The 15,514-nt window shown below is 38.7% G+C and overlaps 1 long non-coding RNA gene across 1 annotated transcript in view; it reads left to right on the top strand.

Moving 5' to 3' along the window:
- LOC104685674 overlaps nucleotides 1-9,783 on the top strand; it is a 46,763-nt gene extending 36,980 nt beyond the window's left edge. Inside the window, exons 10-12 of the long non-coding RNA XR_005604326.1 lie at nucleotides 3,706-3,788; nucleotides 3,912-4,000; nucleotides 7,385-9,783. This is a non-coding gene — a long non-coding RNA (uncharacterized LOC104685674). The remainder of the gene's footprint in view (nucleotides 1-3,705; nucleotides 3,789-3,911; nucleotides 4,001-7,384) is intronic.
- The last annotated feature ends 5,731 nt before the right edge of the window (nucleotides 9,784-15,514 follow it).

Raw genomic sequence — 15,514 nt, 5'->3', positions numbered from 1 at the left:
AGTTTATAAATGTGAGAATCATAGCCAAGGAAACCAGCTGCCAAATGAAGCATTGGAATCAGCACTGCTGAGGATATTCAGGGCTCAGCTAGACATCCATCTATCAAAAAAGGATAAAGAAATCAGTCCAGCCACAATGTAGGGATAATACAATAGAGTTTCCTGCCAAATTTCTACCCCAAATAGTGTATGATTTAGTTGGAATGGAAAAGGAAAGCACTTTGGCTTGCTAGATCTTTCACTGATATGATCTTAAAAACACAAATACTTCTGCCTTTTAAAAAATATTGCTAACATCTTTTAAAAATTTTTCTTTATTGTAACTGGAGTGTGTAGGTTTTGCTCTACTTTCAGACACAGTGACTCTGGCTTAGAATGTTGTTATATTTTTTAAATTTAAAAAATTGTTATATTTAGAATAAAAAAAAATATCTTAGAATGAAAAATTGTTTCACAACATCTTTTTTTATAGCAATTTTCCAGATGTAGTCAGATTACTCATACCAAGCCTGAGGACAAACTGTCAGTAAGGTATTTATTTTTTGCATGCTTAATTAGAGGTATGAAGGCTGGTAAGACTGGAGGGTTAGGATAATAAGGTTATAAAGGCATGGTTAGCTTTTTACCTCTATATCACAACTTCAAGTACAGGCCGAGAGGGATTGTTCCCATTCATTACTTCTGAGTTACTGTTCAGATGGATGATAATGACCTACTTCTAGTGGGTAGGCAGGTAGCACTCATATAGTGGAGAGTTCAAGACTGTATTGAGCTGGCAGACTGAGACTACTGCTCATCAAAAGCTGAGGTTCAGATTTTTAAGGGCTCAGATTTTTAAAGGTTCATATTTTTAACCTTAACATTCAAGTAGTGGTCTCTTGCAATTTTGAGGAATTTGAAAGCAGTCACCTTGAGCTGAAGTAAGCAGATTTAAGGTAGCTAAGCTCTTTACAGAAAGCTAAGTATATATCTGGCTGGACCACTGAACACCTTCAAAATTGTAACCTCGCACCCTCACCAAGTTTTCAGTGAAACTCTGCTTCACCACTTTTCCATGCAGCCTCAGTAAGTGTCTGATTTCCCCATTGTTTATCCCAGCACATGCCATAAAGGAGAAGATGGATGGAGGTTCGCTGGCTTTCAAGTGCTCTGCTGCAAGCGTAGTGTCCTTTCAGGGCAATGTCTTCCAAAGCATCAGTCATATCAGAGAGACCAGGCTGGCACAGAGATGAAGCAGATACAGTTTTAAAGAGGCTGTTTCAGAAATAGAATTAGACTTAAATAACAAATGAATCTTCAGACAGAGTACCGAGTTTCTACAGCAGTGTAATGCAGAATTCAATATTTTCAAGCTGTACATACCTTGCATTCCCTAATTTATACTGTAAAAATTAGTGCTAATTTCTAAGATATGCTGTAGAGTAGACCAAGGCTAATTCTTCTCAAGAGTAGGTCTGCCATGTTATCACTCTGCATTATGAAAATGTGTCACATGATGTAGGGACGGGAAGTATGAATATCTGCTATCTGATGCATACAATTGAAAAGGGAAATCACAGAGTGAAATCGTCAAGCCACATTAGCCAAAGAGAACAGAGATGTAAGGGTATAACACTGGAACTGTAAACAATCAAGCAGAGATTCACCTGTGTGGAATTGTGCATGCTGCTTAGAAGTGAGCCAAAATGTTGGCAGTAGAAAATTTAAAAAATCTAGCACTGCTTATCACAGAAAATTTTCAAAATGCTGTATGGGTAGGACAATAATCATTAATGTGTACTAAAAGAATGCTATTTCTGGGTGCCACTTGGAACTTCTCTACAAATGACACAACTTAGAAGTAAGGAAATGAACTGCCCCTGGGCTCTGATTGGGTTCAGGTACATATGTGCATTTTGTGCCCTTCCACCCAGCTTATTGCCACAGCAGTGATGGCGTGCCCAGCTGTGTACCACAGCTCTCACTGCTGCCCTACCAGCCTGGCCTGGTGGCCAGCACACCCTTCTCTACCAACACAGGAAGTAGGTCGTGCCTGTGCTGATCATCTCCTCTCTTTTCCCTTTTGAATGTTCCTGTGAAACTACATGTGCTCGCGTTTGTAAATACGGACATCTGATAAAATTCTAGAAACACTCACCATCAGAAAACTTGCCTTTAAATGTGTAAGAGTCTCTATTTTCCTTGTTCCTTCCCCCTGCACCGTCAAGAAACCACGATGACAGGAAGACTGCACCATTTCCTCCGAAGAGACTCATTGCTGTTCTTAATATCTCACGTTAACCCAGAATCTGCTCTTTCAGTGTGCATGCACTTTCAGCTGCACAAAATGTGAGACTGACCTGAGGCATTTTAAGTCACTGAAATAGGACATTTTGGTAGAGGAAATAGTCAAATCAGGATATCACAAAACAAGAGCTTTTATAATTGACTGTTCAGGCAGTGCTGCTGACTGCTGAGCTAGCTCTTAGTAAGAATGTGCAAGTTGTGCTATTTTTACTTGCTACTTGTCTAGTACTGGACTTGTTTGGAATAACTTATTCTTGCATATAGAGGTGTATATCTAGTAACAAGAATTTAGAGGAATTTTCTGTAGCTAACAGAATTCTTAAAAGAATTCATTGAGTAGGAAGAGAGAAAACCTTGCTGAAGGAAGCTTTGAATACTTTAGAAAAAAGGCCCAAATACATTTGACATTCCCCTCAAAATATTAACATTTTTGTCTGTGAAAAGTGCACTTCATTACCCTTGTCATGTCACTTCATAACTTCTTGTTAACTTGTTGTACTTTACCTACTCATCTAGTTCAGTTGTTTTTATTCCCTGGTTTTCAGCCACCATCCTTTCCCCATTTTCAATCTTTGCAGTTTGCACACAGACACCATCTGGCTTCACCCCCGGGGTTTCCTAGACAAGGGCAATCTAGTTAGCCTTGTGAAATCCAAACCCCAGGCAAAACAAAAACTGTAGAAAACTTCCACAAGACAGGTTTTGTCAGTACTCTGTGAGGGGCAACTCCATTACCCAGAGAAGCTGTTAGAACAGAAATCACATCTTAAGCACTAAGTTGTCTTCTCAAGCAACCTACTCTTTCCCCAAACTTTTCCTTTCAATTTACTGGAATTACAGCCAGTCTTTTCTGGTCAAGAGAAAGTTTGACCACTGTGCGTGTAATTACAGAACCTCAGAGTAGAACACCATGTAAGAAACTGTCTATAAAATGCTTGGAATAAAGTAGATTAAGAACAGATTTGCTAAAGAAATTAGGAAGTCATTCCAGTGTTCTTTTCTGTTCTAAATAATATAGTGAAAATAAATCTCTGAGGCAAGATTCTGGACAAAGACATTCCTTTCAAAAGAGACCACAAGATTCCTGGTCTTCTTAATGGAGAAAACAGAAAGAATTGGTCTTGGTTTGGGACTCTCAAAATGTTGATCCTTTTGAACAATGTGGACAAGTACAGAATGTTGTCCAATGTATTCATCCTTGAACAGAAATAAACCAAATTTCTGTGTGCTCTGACGGTCTCATAGGAGCAGAAAAAGAAAAGAACGCCTCCCTTTCTTTTTTATGCTTGCTGTGTTCCAAAGTTTCTAAAGGAATTTATTTGGGCAAGGCATTTTGATGCGTACATCTGTTTTTCCCTGAGAAGCTATGATCCAGTTGCACAGTTCAGTGGTTTTGAGCCAGATATTCTTTTATTTCAGGCTTTGGGAATCTAAAGTCAGTAGGCAAATGCATAACCATATAGGTGCATTTCATGAGTGATGGCCACAGAGTGAGGATTGAGGTGAGTTCTCCACAATAACACAGCCACCCCAACTTCTAACCTATAAAGATTTGCTTTCTGTTTCTCATTGTTGTATTCTGTTGTCTCTCCTGACTTAATAGTTACTCCTGTGTGTCTTCACAGGAAGAAAGCACATCACAGTCCTGCTCTGACAACATAAGCCCAGGGAAATGAAGAAGAGCAATTTTTGTATTATTGTAAACTGCAAAAAGGTAAAAATATAACCAGCCCCTTTCTCTGCTTGGTAGTCAGAGGATTGAAGGGGTGAGTGTATGAAACAATAGCTGGGTACAGGTGATACAGATGTTAACTTCCAGTCTTGTTAAATGTCCTGTGAAAAGCAGCATATATTGCTGTCTGCCCTCAATATGACTGAGGTTGCATGATATTTAGATGATAAAAAACTCTCATGTAAGGAGGAGGTAGCATATTAAATGTGCTATTTTTGCTTTACGGTGTTCCCCAGTGAAAACCACAATTTCACTTTGGTTTGATGAGCGTGCTGTGATGGCATTGGTAGGTTTACCTTTTGAAATGATTGAAGAGTAGAAGTAGACTGGGTACTGTTAGCAGAGAGCAGTGTCTGATATAAATTATTTCAAATTTTGCAGTCTAGAACTGCGTTTTTGTTGCATTTTGAGGTTTCTCCTAAAATGGTAGCCTTTTCAGTTAACAGAGAAAAGTCTTGCCAGTGTTCCTATGTCAGTTAACAAACTCAGTTATTTATAAACAATCTTAGAAGGGTGACTTTTAAAGGATGTGAGATGTAAATCAACAATCTCTGGTTTTAATCACAGTGGATGCACAGGTTCCTTTTGAGTTGTAATGAAAAGTTTGGGGCTGGAGACTACAAATGTTTGAAATAATTTTGATGTCCATTTTTCATGTTTCCAAGGTATCTAAGATGTGGCTAATAATAATAGCAGGCGTTGTCTGTTTCTCCCGGTATGAGGCATGAAAGTAGTGTGGTCACAGAGCTGTGCATTATTTTCATGGTGTCAACATGTCAGCAAGTGGTATGGCAGAGAGCCAGATTAAATCACTTCTGATTTTAAATACAGAACACTGAATAATAATGCTGTGTTACACTTGAGGACACTGGAATCTGGCAAATCAGCAGTGGCTCAATGTGTCAAGCTCATTTGGATGGCTTCTTCCCTTCCTGAATGATCACAGAATCAAAATCATTGTTCAAGGAAACTGTATAAAGCTGGCATTTTTTTATTTCCCCCCAAAGCAGAAGATTGTACCCAAGAAACAGACACTTTTTGATTGCTTTCTATAAAGATGTGTCATGAGGTCAGCGCCCTCATGCAGGAATGTTTGCTCCTGAGAATGGGCAACCACCCCATGGTGTATGTTTGCCATTAATCTTTGTTGTCTCTGTAACTGGCAAATCTGGTATGATTACTTTCATTCATCAGTTTCTTGCAGAATCTACTGCAACAGGTCCACCATCTCAAACAGGAAGTGTATTTTTAAGAGGCAGTCACATTATTTAGAACAGGTACTTTAAGGGTTTTAGGTCTCCCAAGAAAATCTTGAGTGCTGTTCTCAACCATTGCTTGTGCACCAGCTCTAATTTTTGTATAACCCCTAGAGCTGGTTCACCTTGCCAGCTGGTTGGAAACCAATTCAGCAAAATAAAAACATGAATAGCTTTCTGTTGGTTTAGTAATCCAATTACATTCATCGAGGAGCCATGTGAAAATCAGAAAGTGGAAGGGAAGGAATGGGCCTGCCTGTCAGGGAGGAAAGGATGCAGGGGAAGTGAAGGGAGCAGAACTATTAGATGAATTTAACCATATTGTGAAAAAAATAGTTAATGACCTTCTCTCAGAAGGTTAAAAGAAGCATCCAAAATACTGGGATTCATTTTGCCTTGTCACCATAATACCCTTTTTATGAAGCTAGAACTATGTATGCTCATAAAAAACTTTTGCTTTTTTTATTTGAAAGGCTAATGCAACCATTGGAGTCTGTGCACAGTTCTTTCAAGTTAAATGCTTAGTTCAACATTCTGCTTCCATTTCCTGGTAGAAAATGTTTTATATGAAAGCAACTTTAACCTTTCAGAAGGGTTCATTTACTGTTACGTTTGGTATCAGATTTCCAAAAAATGCAGTCTGCGTTTGGCATATTATAGATTCTGGTTTTAATATTGGTTTAGGAAAAAAAAGTCATCTGGCATAATTCAGAAATAAAATATTGCAACAGAATTCTCTCTATACATAAATGCACCCCGTGAGTGAGTGGTTTAAAGTCAGTTTGATCACTTAAAGCCAAGACTTGGACTCAAGCTATCCATGAACCAGCTGGTAACAAATAACACATTCAACTCTCAGTCACAGGAAACTGTTAGGTTGCCTTTTTATAGACAACTACAGCTCTAGAGCTCCTGAAGCACAAGGGAATATCATACGGACTTGGAAAGAATTGAACACCTACCATATGCACATAAAGAAGGGTAATAAAGATGAAAGGCCAGAACTGAGCTTTAATTTCTATTTTTCTGGTTTTGATTTATCGTCTGCTTCTGCATTGCTACATTTTTCTTTGGCCTAAAATTAGGGAGAAGATGCTTGAATTGCTTAGTTTGATCAAATCAATCAAACTTAGGCTTCCCTCTTAGCCAGTGTAACAGATGGTAAACATGAAACTTTGAAGTACATTCTTGCTTTCTTTATGTCTTTATTGTGCATCCATTTCTGAAGTGCTGATTGCTGTAACAATCCCCTGCAGTGGGCAGTTCCTGGCCGTGGCTTGCCGTAGTCGTGGTGAGATGGGCATTGAGCTGGTAGAGCTGTATCAAGGTGACTCTGAACTAGAGCTAGGGCTGACTACTTGGGTGCAGGGCCATATAAACACAGCAGAGTCTCCTCTGGGACCTTAGCAGCTTCTCTGCACAGGGCTCCAGGACTATCTCAGCTGTCAGGTTTGCTCAGGAGTCACTGCACCATGGTCCATTGCCATGTACGGATGTATTCTGGGAGTTATCCTCCACAGGACTTCTGCTGTCAATAACCACTTCTTACAGAAGAAAAGGACCTTCAGACAGGCCTGGCCATGAGTGAGACAATAAAGGCTAATCCTCTGTGCTGCTGAGCCTCAGCTTCTAATAAAGGACTCAGAACTTGTAAGGGTAAAACTTCAAAGTAAGCACAGATTTGCAGAGGGAGGGCAGATAAGGGGGTTGTAGCCCACCCATCAAGACCACCCGGTCTTAATATATGGTAGCAGACAGCCTTTGTGCCACACACTCTTTCAGTATCCTACTTCTCTTCCAGGGATTGAGATTTCCAAGAATGCTACTGCCAATGTACTTGTCAAAGTCGGATGCACTACAGAGTCTGTCAGTCATACACAACAGTTTTTATCGCCCCTGGAACTGCAGCAGCTAAATCTGACAGTGATGGTCAAGCTGGACCTTAGTAAAATAATGCTTATGATATTTAATATCTGATGATGAATACACGTCCAATACTTTGAAGGGGGAAAGATTGGCAAAAATGCAGACTATTATTTTATCTGGAAATGTGTTCTGTGACATCCCAAAGAGTATTCACATTTCTTCTTCCTTTTTTGTGCATGTGCAGTTCTCGTGAACTTTCAGCTATGAGTCCGTATGGGAAAAATTTCATTGTGAGAAGGCGGCTTCCATTCTATCCCGAAAAAAAGCTGCATGGAAATCACAGAAATCTACAGAAGCAAGTACCAGTCATTGTTTGAGAGCATTGTGGCCTATGGAGATGGAAACCAGAATATGGATTTGCCTCCAAACTTTAAAAGCTTCTAGAAACATGAATGAATGAGAAACAAATGCAAAAAGTTTGCTTAAAAAAAAAAAAATCTTAAATCCTTGTTGCTTTTACAATGAACAGACCTGGCAAAAAGAACGTTAATTATATTGAATATCATTGTTTAAACAGGTAGTGCTATTCCCAGTATTTTTTGCTTGCCACCTAGATTAGTGTTACTCCTCAGCTGCTAACAATGAAGTTAACAGCCACTGGAACAAATTATGAAGAGAAACAGTGAGCTTACCATTTCTTGAAGTCTGCAAACCAAGAGAAGTTGTTATGCCTTAGCAAACAATGGATACACAGCTGGGTGAATTTATGTTGTTGTACTACAGAGAAGTACATGAAATATCCTATGTGGTCTTTTCTAGCTTTAAGAGCCATACTCTATAATTTCACAAATACCTTACAAAGAACTCCTTAGAAGTAGTGATAACCATAGCACCAATCTGAATCCATCTCCTGATTTGGGGTTGATTATGCTACAGTATTTAAAAAAGTATGGACTGTAATGTTTCTACATGTTTCTGTCGCAACAACTCATATTACTAGCATAATTTTATAATATTGGAAATTTGGTTTTGGGGACTAAAGAGACCCTTCCTCTTCCCCAAAGAGCAGAATGTGCTTCAGTTAACAAAAGAGTGTATAAACAAGCACAGAGGCTGCTGCTTCCCTATCTGATCTACTGCAGTAAATAAAATCAATAACCTAGACTTACTGAAATAAAACACATCCCATGAAGGAAATCCAAAGATATTTCTCATTATTGTAGATGATTTCTAAGCTAAACTTTAATTTTCCTCTCATTGTAGGATAATCTAGCATACTGTTTAAAACAAGGTTTTTTTTTTCCTATAGCAGTCCTCCAGTTGAAAAAGAGCTTTTTTACCCCCTCCAGATTTCAAGACTTTTGGGGCATCAGTCACTGCAGAAACTTAAATGCAGTGGGACAGTTGAAAGTTTGGTAAAGATGCGCCTGACTGAACAGCTGGACATGAGAAAAAATAGTTCTTCAGTGCTGAGTGGGTTTGGCAGCACAGCTAGGACTGCATAGCTGGGATGTCCTAGATAATCCTAGAAGATCTGAAAAAACATGGTGGTATAGCTTTTCAACTATTTCAGGGAAAGTTGATGATTTTGTGTCCAAAATGGATAGGCATAATTCCAGAGGGAGTTTTTTAGGTTTTAGGTTGTAGTCAGTGGCTAGTTACCTTTGTGTCTGTGTCTAAACTCCCTTAGTGGCCATCGTCTTCTACATATGTATGCTATGCCTAAATAAATATCTCAGCTGTCCCTCAGGTGGAGGCCCGTCATCAAGGCTTGCTTTAGCCAAATGCATGGTGTCAGTCAGATACAGTGATGGGAGCACAATATGAGAGTGCCCAGAGGAAATTGGATAGTTTGTCATATAGAAGCACTCAGATTGCTTTATCAAGCAGTCTTTTCTGGTCTTAACTTGCATAAATTTATAACCCGCACTGATTCAAATAAGTTGAACTTTCTCTCGTTACTGTGTTTTGTGCCTTTCTGAAAAGATGATTGGGAAAGATGGATGTTGAAAAAGAGCAGTGGCCTCTAACTGATCTTAAGTTTTTCAAATATATTATCCTTTAAAAAAAACTCCCATAATCTAGTCTGGCATAATTGTTCCAGCAACAACTGTTACTAATCTATTTTCCATGCAATGGCCATAGTAAAATATAGGTGTGTATAGTTAATGCTTTGATTTCATTAATCTAAAAGAACAATTTGGGGTTGTTTTGGTTGAAGGAACTCCTCCATTTTATTCCCCTTAGGACTAGCTGTGTGGCTTTCTTCTAAAAAGTGTAATAATATAAATAATATAAAAGAAGTCTCTAAACATTTAAAAGACTGGAGAACTAGATTATGTTTCCATTCATCAGGGGGGTTCTCATAAGTAATTTTTGAGCTGCAGTGCAAGGTAAACTGAGAAGAGATTGAACTGCTAATGTTCCCTTTGCTGTGTGGATATACAGAACACAGTTTTCTTGCCCCACAAGGATTCTGTTGATTTTGAAATTTTAGGCCTGGCATGGGACTCAGTGAATATGTGAGTAACTTAAGAAACAAACAAATATATTTCATTTTAATGGTGACCCCTTTTTATCTTTTTTTAACCTTTTAATATAAACTAAATTAAGTTTCAACAGGAGAAGATACTTTTAACCGCAAAACCATGACTTTTTATTTTAAAAATGTTGAAATGGCATATTTTTAGAATTTCAAAACCTGGGGTTTTTCTTTTTTTTTTTTTTTTTTTTTTTTTGAAGACAGGAAGTTCTTCTGGTAATAATTTCAGTTTTGATGAATTGTCAGTTGTGACCGTGTCTCTTCTTATGAAAACCCTGTGTTCACTCCCAACTCTAAACCCAGGCTCCTAATACTTTCCAGAAGTTCAAGGTATGAATGCCTTAGTTACTTTACTGATGCATTATAACAAGACGTAGATTTTGGGCAACTATCTTTATTCACTGGTGCAATAAGACAACATTAAGAGTGGTCTGATGATCTTAATTGGGATTCTTCTTTCTCTACAACTGCTTGAGATTGGAATAGTTCTGTGGTTTGTGTTCCTCAGTTCCACGTATGTGGTGTTTCATATGAATTTTTGGTTCACAATTTATAAAAAAGTAGATACAAGTTACAGGTGTGCTAGAAATTAGTTTCTTTAACAGGGTCCCCAGGGAATGGTCACAGCACCAGGCCTGACAGAATTCAAGGTACATTTGAACAATACTCCAAGGCACATGCTGAGACTCTTGGGGGTGGCCCTGTGCAGGGCTGAGAGTTGGATTTGATGATCCTTTTGGGTCCCTTCTAACCCAGCTTATTCTGTGACTCCTCAAGGAAGATGTGCTGTCTTGTGTTCTCAGGGATGAATCACACTTCCAAAGCAAACAAGTATTGGAAAGTACCCATTTAAATACAGGTTTATTGCTTTTCAAACTTGAAAATAGCTCTACTCTGTTGTTCCAGCCTTAGATGAGAAAGAATGAAGAATTACTAATGCAGATATGAAATTTAGCTAATAAACTATATAATTAGTTTTCCATCAAAAATTGTGAAGGCATTGTGTAGGAATTCCTGTCTTCTGTGGGGTTTCTGGTGCATTACTCAGTCACAGTAAGTTCCAGCACAACCCATTCTGAAGGTCCAATGGTGTCAAGGTACACTTGTAGACATTATTTGCATTCTCAGGTTTCTTTTTACTTTCTCTTTTCATTTCTTTTCTTTCAAGAAAAGTTTTGAAATTATAACAAGTAGGCTGAGGTCCTTTTGGAGTCTGATTAGCATTGCCTCTAGGATGAAGACGTCTTCACTTCTAGACAGCTGAAATACATTGTCTCCACTGAAGTGTGCCTGTATATCCTGAGGAGGATATACTTATTATGAGGAGCGCTCTTCTGAGCTGGAGGAATTAACAGTGGTCTCTGCAAACCATCAGCACTTCTCTGTTGTCCCAGAGAAGAATGATGCCTCGTGATGCCTCTTTTTCCAATAGTTTTGAAAGATCTGTTCCATGATCCTTCCAGCCTTGGAAACCAGAGCTCTTTTCTGTTTTCTGTGCCAGGACCTCCTTCCACCCATACTGCAAACTGGCAATGCACAAAGAGCAGCTAGTGGAATATCCCATTAGCCTAATATATTCCCAAGATTAAATGCTCCTATACTAGCCTTCATTGTCACAGAGCATTCTGTGTTTCATCCCTTGCTGTCTGTGCTAATCAGCAGCACTCTTTTGCTAACCAGTTCATTTTGCATTGTTTCAAATCCCAAATTTGAAGCATAACACCAGTGTTATTTTTGGGCTGACTGAGCACCAGTGCATTGTAGATCAATGGAGAGATTTTGGCAACAGAGTAGGGACCAACAGGGGTGTGTGGTGCTTGCTGCCTTTTGCACTTGGAGTTTTCACAGGAGGCAGAGCTGTGCTGCTCTTTGTGTCAGTCACAAGCAGCTTGCGTTTGAAGGCACAGGAGATTTTGTTTTCCTGCTCCTCGTGCACTGTGAAAGTGACTAAATGCACTTTCATTTTGAAACTGAAAAGAAAGCACATCAGCTTGTGGTTCTGCCACTAAAATTTGGTTCAATGGCAATTCTTGTTTCTGAATCCTGATGATCATTTGATTTTGCTGATATGTGATTTTGTATCCGCAGACTCAGGAAAATTTCAGCAGCTATTATCTGACAACGGCTTTACTCTCTCTCTTCACGTCTATGGAATAAGTACTTCTCTACAAAAAAAAGAATGCTTCTTGTACACATCTGTATGGCAGTTTAAAAAAGGCAATTATTTGGAGGCTAATGGTGGTAATGGCATTTAACTGCATTATCTACTTGGCCTGATTACAGCTGACTCCTGGTGTGTCCTGAATCTACAGCTACACAAAATAAATAATAGAAGTCATAGAAACCTTGTTGAAAATAATATTGTCTCTGAACATCATATAACCTGTTATAAGCCTAGTCTTAGTACCAAACTTTTATTCTGATCATATGTAGGTCTCACTGTTCAAAACCTCAACTGTGAATTCTGTGTTGGTTCAGAATTAGGTTTGGTTGTTGCAACCCCATCCTGTCAGTGCCTTGCTCAAGTAGTATATTAACTATTGTATAAATATGCAGGTTGTTGCCAACAGATAACATGCATCACAAAAATTGGAATGGGATCCTATAATCATAGAATGGCTTGGGTTGGAAGGGACCTTAAAGATCATTTAATTGTATTTTAGAATACAATTAAATGACTTCATAAGTCTAGAAGGCATATAACATTTTGCAATGCTGATTCAAGTATCAGCCAGAAGAAGGGGCAGTGCTGATAAATACTATGAATAGTTAGGCTTAATTCTTTATTAGCAGAAGCATTTGATTCCAAATAACTTTATATTGGATACATTCACTAAGAAATGCTCTTGACTGTTTCAGATATTTGAACAATCTTATATATAGTACAAGCTGAATACAAGCCCTTTCTGTTATTAGGAAATCACATACTTGACACTTGAAGAAAGACCTAGAATTTTTTCTGGGACACTTTTTCCACCCCCACCTTGGGCAGCACACCTTCTAGACTTCCCCACTTAGCTCTGTTGTTATCCAAACAAAGATACCTACTATCATAGACTGGTCCTAACCATCATAGCTCAGATCCTGCCTTCAGCTTAAGTTCTTGCAGGGCAGTTTAGGAGTTTGAGTGAAGAAACCTGTTGTTTGCAATGCAGCTATGAAGGGCAGCATTTCATACTGACTCACAAGAAGAGATGATTTATTATATATTTAGGAGATGTTACTCCTATGCATATTTTGCAAAACTGAAGGGAAATAAGTAGCCTTCTGTCCTCTTCCCGCTGTAGCAAAGAAATTTTTGAATAGAACAGACTGAAGCCATTTTGGAGATGGGTGTTTAAATTGTACGGAATTGATGGGATTGTTTAATAAGTATTCTCTCTTTTTCTTTCATTACATGAGGTTTTGCTTTTCTTGGATCACACAGATTCTTGTAAAAATGTAACAAGCTGCTATTCTGAATATGCCAAACAAGAAACAGACGGATTTCTTTAAAGAATAGTCTATCAGTAATATTAATGGGATTTCATGTTGAGGAACCAGGCACCTCCCTTTCCTTATGTCAGCCTTTTTGGCCTGAACAAACAGGCTCTGCTAACAATGACTTGCACATGGCAAAGGAGAAGAAGAAGGCTTTGGTAGCTACAATATAAAACATGACTTTTTTTCTTCTCAGAACATATTTTTAATGTTCTATATCCTTGGCTATTATGCACAAGGTTTCCTGTGGTGGGCTGATTTGAACACAGGACTTGACCCTGTTGTCAGTGTCCCTCTCACACCACAATTCAACAGGTGTAGTGGAGATCCTCTGACATAGGTGTCATCCTCCCCAGTTAATACCATGTAGGGCTGTATTCGTGTAACTAAGCAAGAACCGTCTGCATAAAGAAAATTCCAGTTGGTGTAGCAAACAATAGGATGTACATAATACTCCTTAGACATCAAGATATGCATGTGAGATTAGAACTCCAGGTTTTGCATTATCTTTTTGCTTTAGCAGAAGTGGCCCTGTACTCTCCTGTTCTCTTGCTTTGTGTCACCTTTCTCAAGAAAGAAAGCTTAGTGGTATCACAGGCTGAGCACCTCTTTGTGAGGTGAAAACAGCTGCTCATACCACATAATAGATGCATTTCTGTGCTATGAACTATCAAAACCTGACTTACCTGCTGTGCTGAAAGCCAGAATAGCAGCTTCAGATATAAATATGTTTATCAGACCCTCATGATACACTTGGTGTGTCAACCCCTGGGTTGTCTGTGAGACAGCCAAGTGGATAAAGGCAAGTGTGAGACAGATTCAGTGATTCCTGTGTCTACCCCAGCTCTTAAATGGGTGTCATGGACAAAGCATGTGAGACACACAAAAGATACTTCAGAAAAATCAAACAATAAAGCTGAGATGTTTTTTTACTGCTGTTATTTTCTTTTATTTGGGCTATTTCCAAAGTTGGGCGGATGGGCTGTACAGCACTTGTTTGTTGATGAAATGATAGCTTAACTTAGATAAAGCACATACATACTGTTATTTTAATAAAAGAAACAAGGCTCACATTTAAAAGGGAAATATAATACAGTAAACATCCTTTTGTACTGGCCTAGTTATTTTTCTAAACTTGTGCCAGGCTGAGGTATTTGCCTTCTGAAGTAGAATTTTTGCAAGAGTCTGCAAGTCCTGTAATACCTTTTCCAGTAGCTGTTGAGTGAGCCAAAGGTCTGTGGTAAAGTGGGCATCTCAGTTACAACTCTTTATTGACTGTCTAATGCATTAGATTTTAAGTTCCACAGACCTTTCTCTTCGTAAGCAAAGCAGCTGAGCATTTAATTTTCTACTTCATCCTAGTTCCAGGGACAACACCAGAAAATGAATCCAGTCTTCAGCTGGTGATGTCCATGAGTCTTGGATGTCCATGATGTTTTTGGTTTAAACTATTCAAAGTTTAGATTAGAAGTTTTTTTACTTGATTTTAAAACAACCTGAAAACACACGGGAAAAATGTTTTCAAAATTTAAACCTATTTTCCTTTGAACACTAATTTTTTTCATCAGTTATTGGAGTCTTTTTAGGATGTCCTATTCAGATGTAATCACCTTTTTGTGCATCTCATCTTTAATACATTTTTGAATAATTTTTAAGTAAATCCATCTAGTCTTGTTCTGTCAATGTTATTGCCACTTCTCTCAAACTGTAGTAAGATTATTTGTTGTAAAGAAGGTAGAGATCTGAATAGAAGTAGATGTGAGTGCCACCGCCCATGGTACTGAGAACAGTTATGCCAGGTTATTGGTCTGGGATGATCTGGCTCACTGATAGCTCCCATCAGTGATTTGGTTTGTAGATTTTCCATCTTAAAATGAAAATGTTCACCTTGCTACCTTGTGACCTGTCAGAGGACTCCAGGTGGAAATACCCATTTTAGAGAGGAGAGATTAGATTAAGGAATGAGAGCTGGTGTGAAAATAAATCCTATTTTCTCCATAAAGAGATCTGTGTTCAGGATCAGTCTGATACGAGGCAGCAGGAGCCTGATGCCACCATCTGTACTTAGACCTGCCACAAAAACAACCTGCTCCAGGCCTTCTGCACTCTTGTCTCCAGCATTCCTGGGATCCTTTCAGGTGTCTTAGATGGTGTTCATTAGGGGCATTAAGATGGACTTTCTGTAGGAGAAATAATGTTTCCTTCCTTTGTACGTGGAGCAAATAAAGGAAACCCAGCAACTGCTTTGGTGCTCAGCAGTGATAATGGTGGGCTGAAGGAAGCTTTGATGTCAGTATGGTGGAGAGTAGCAGCATTTGTCATATCTTGAAGGGGAGAAAAAGGCAAACAGGG

This window comes from Corvus cornix, chromosome 3 (genome assembly GCF_000738735.6).
Source record: "Corvus cornix cornix isolate S_Up_H32 chromosome 3, ASM73873v5, whole genome shotgun sequence".
NCBI classification, from domain to species: domain Eukaryota; kingdom Metazoa; phylum Chordata; class Aves; order Passeriformes; family Corvidae; genus Corvus; species Corvus cornix.
Note: the sequence above shows the minus strand (reverse complement) of the source record. Positions and strands in the feature narration are given on the sequence as shown.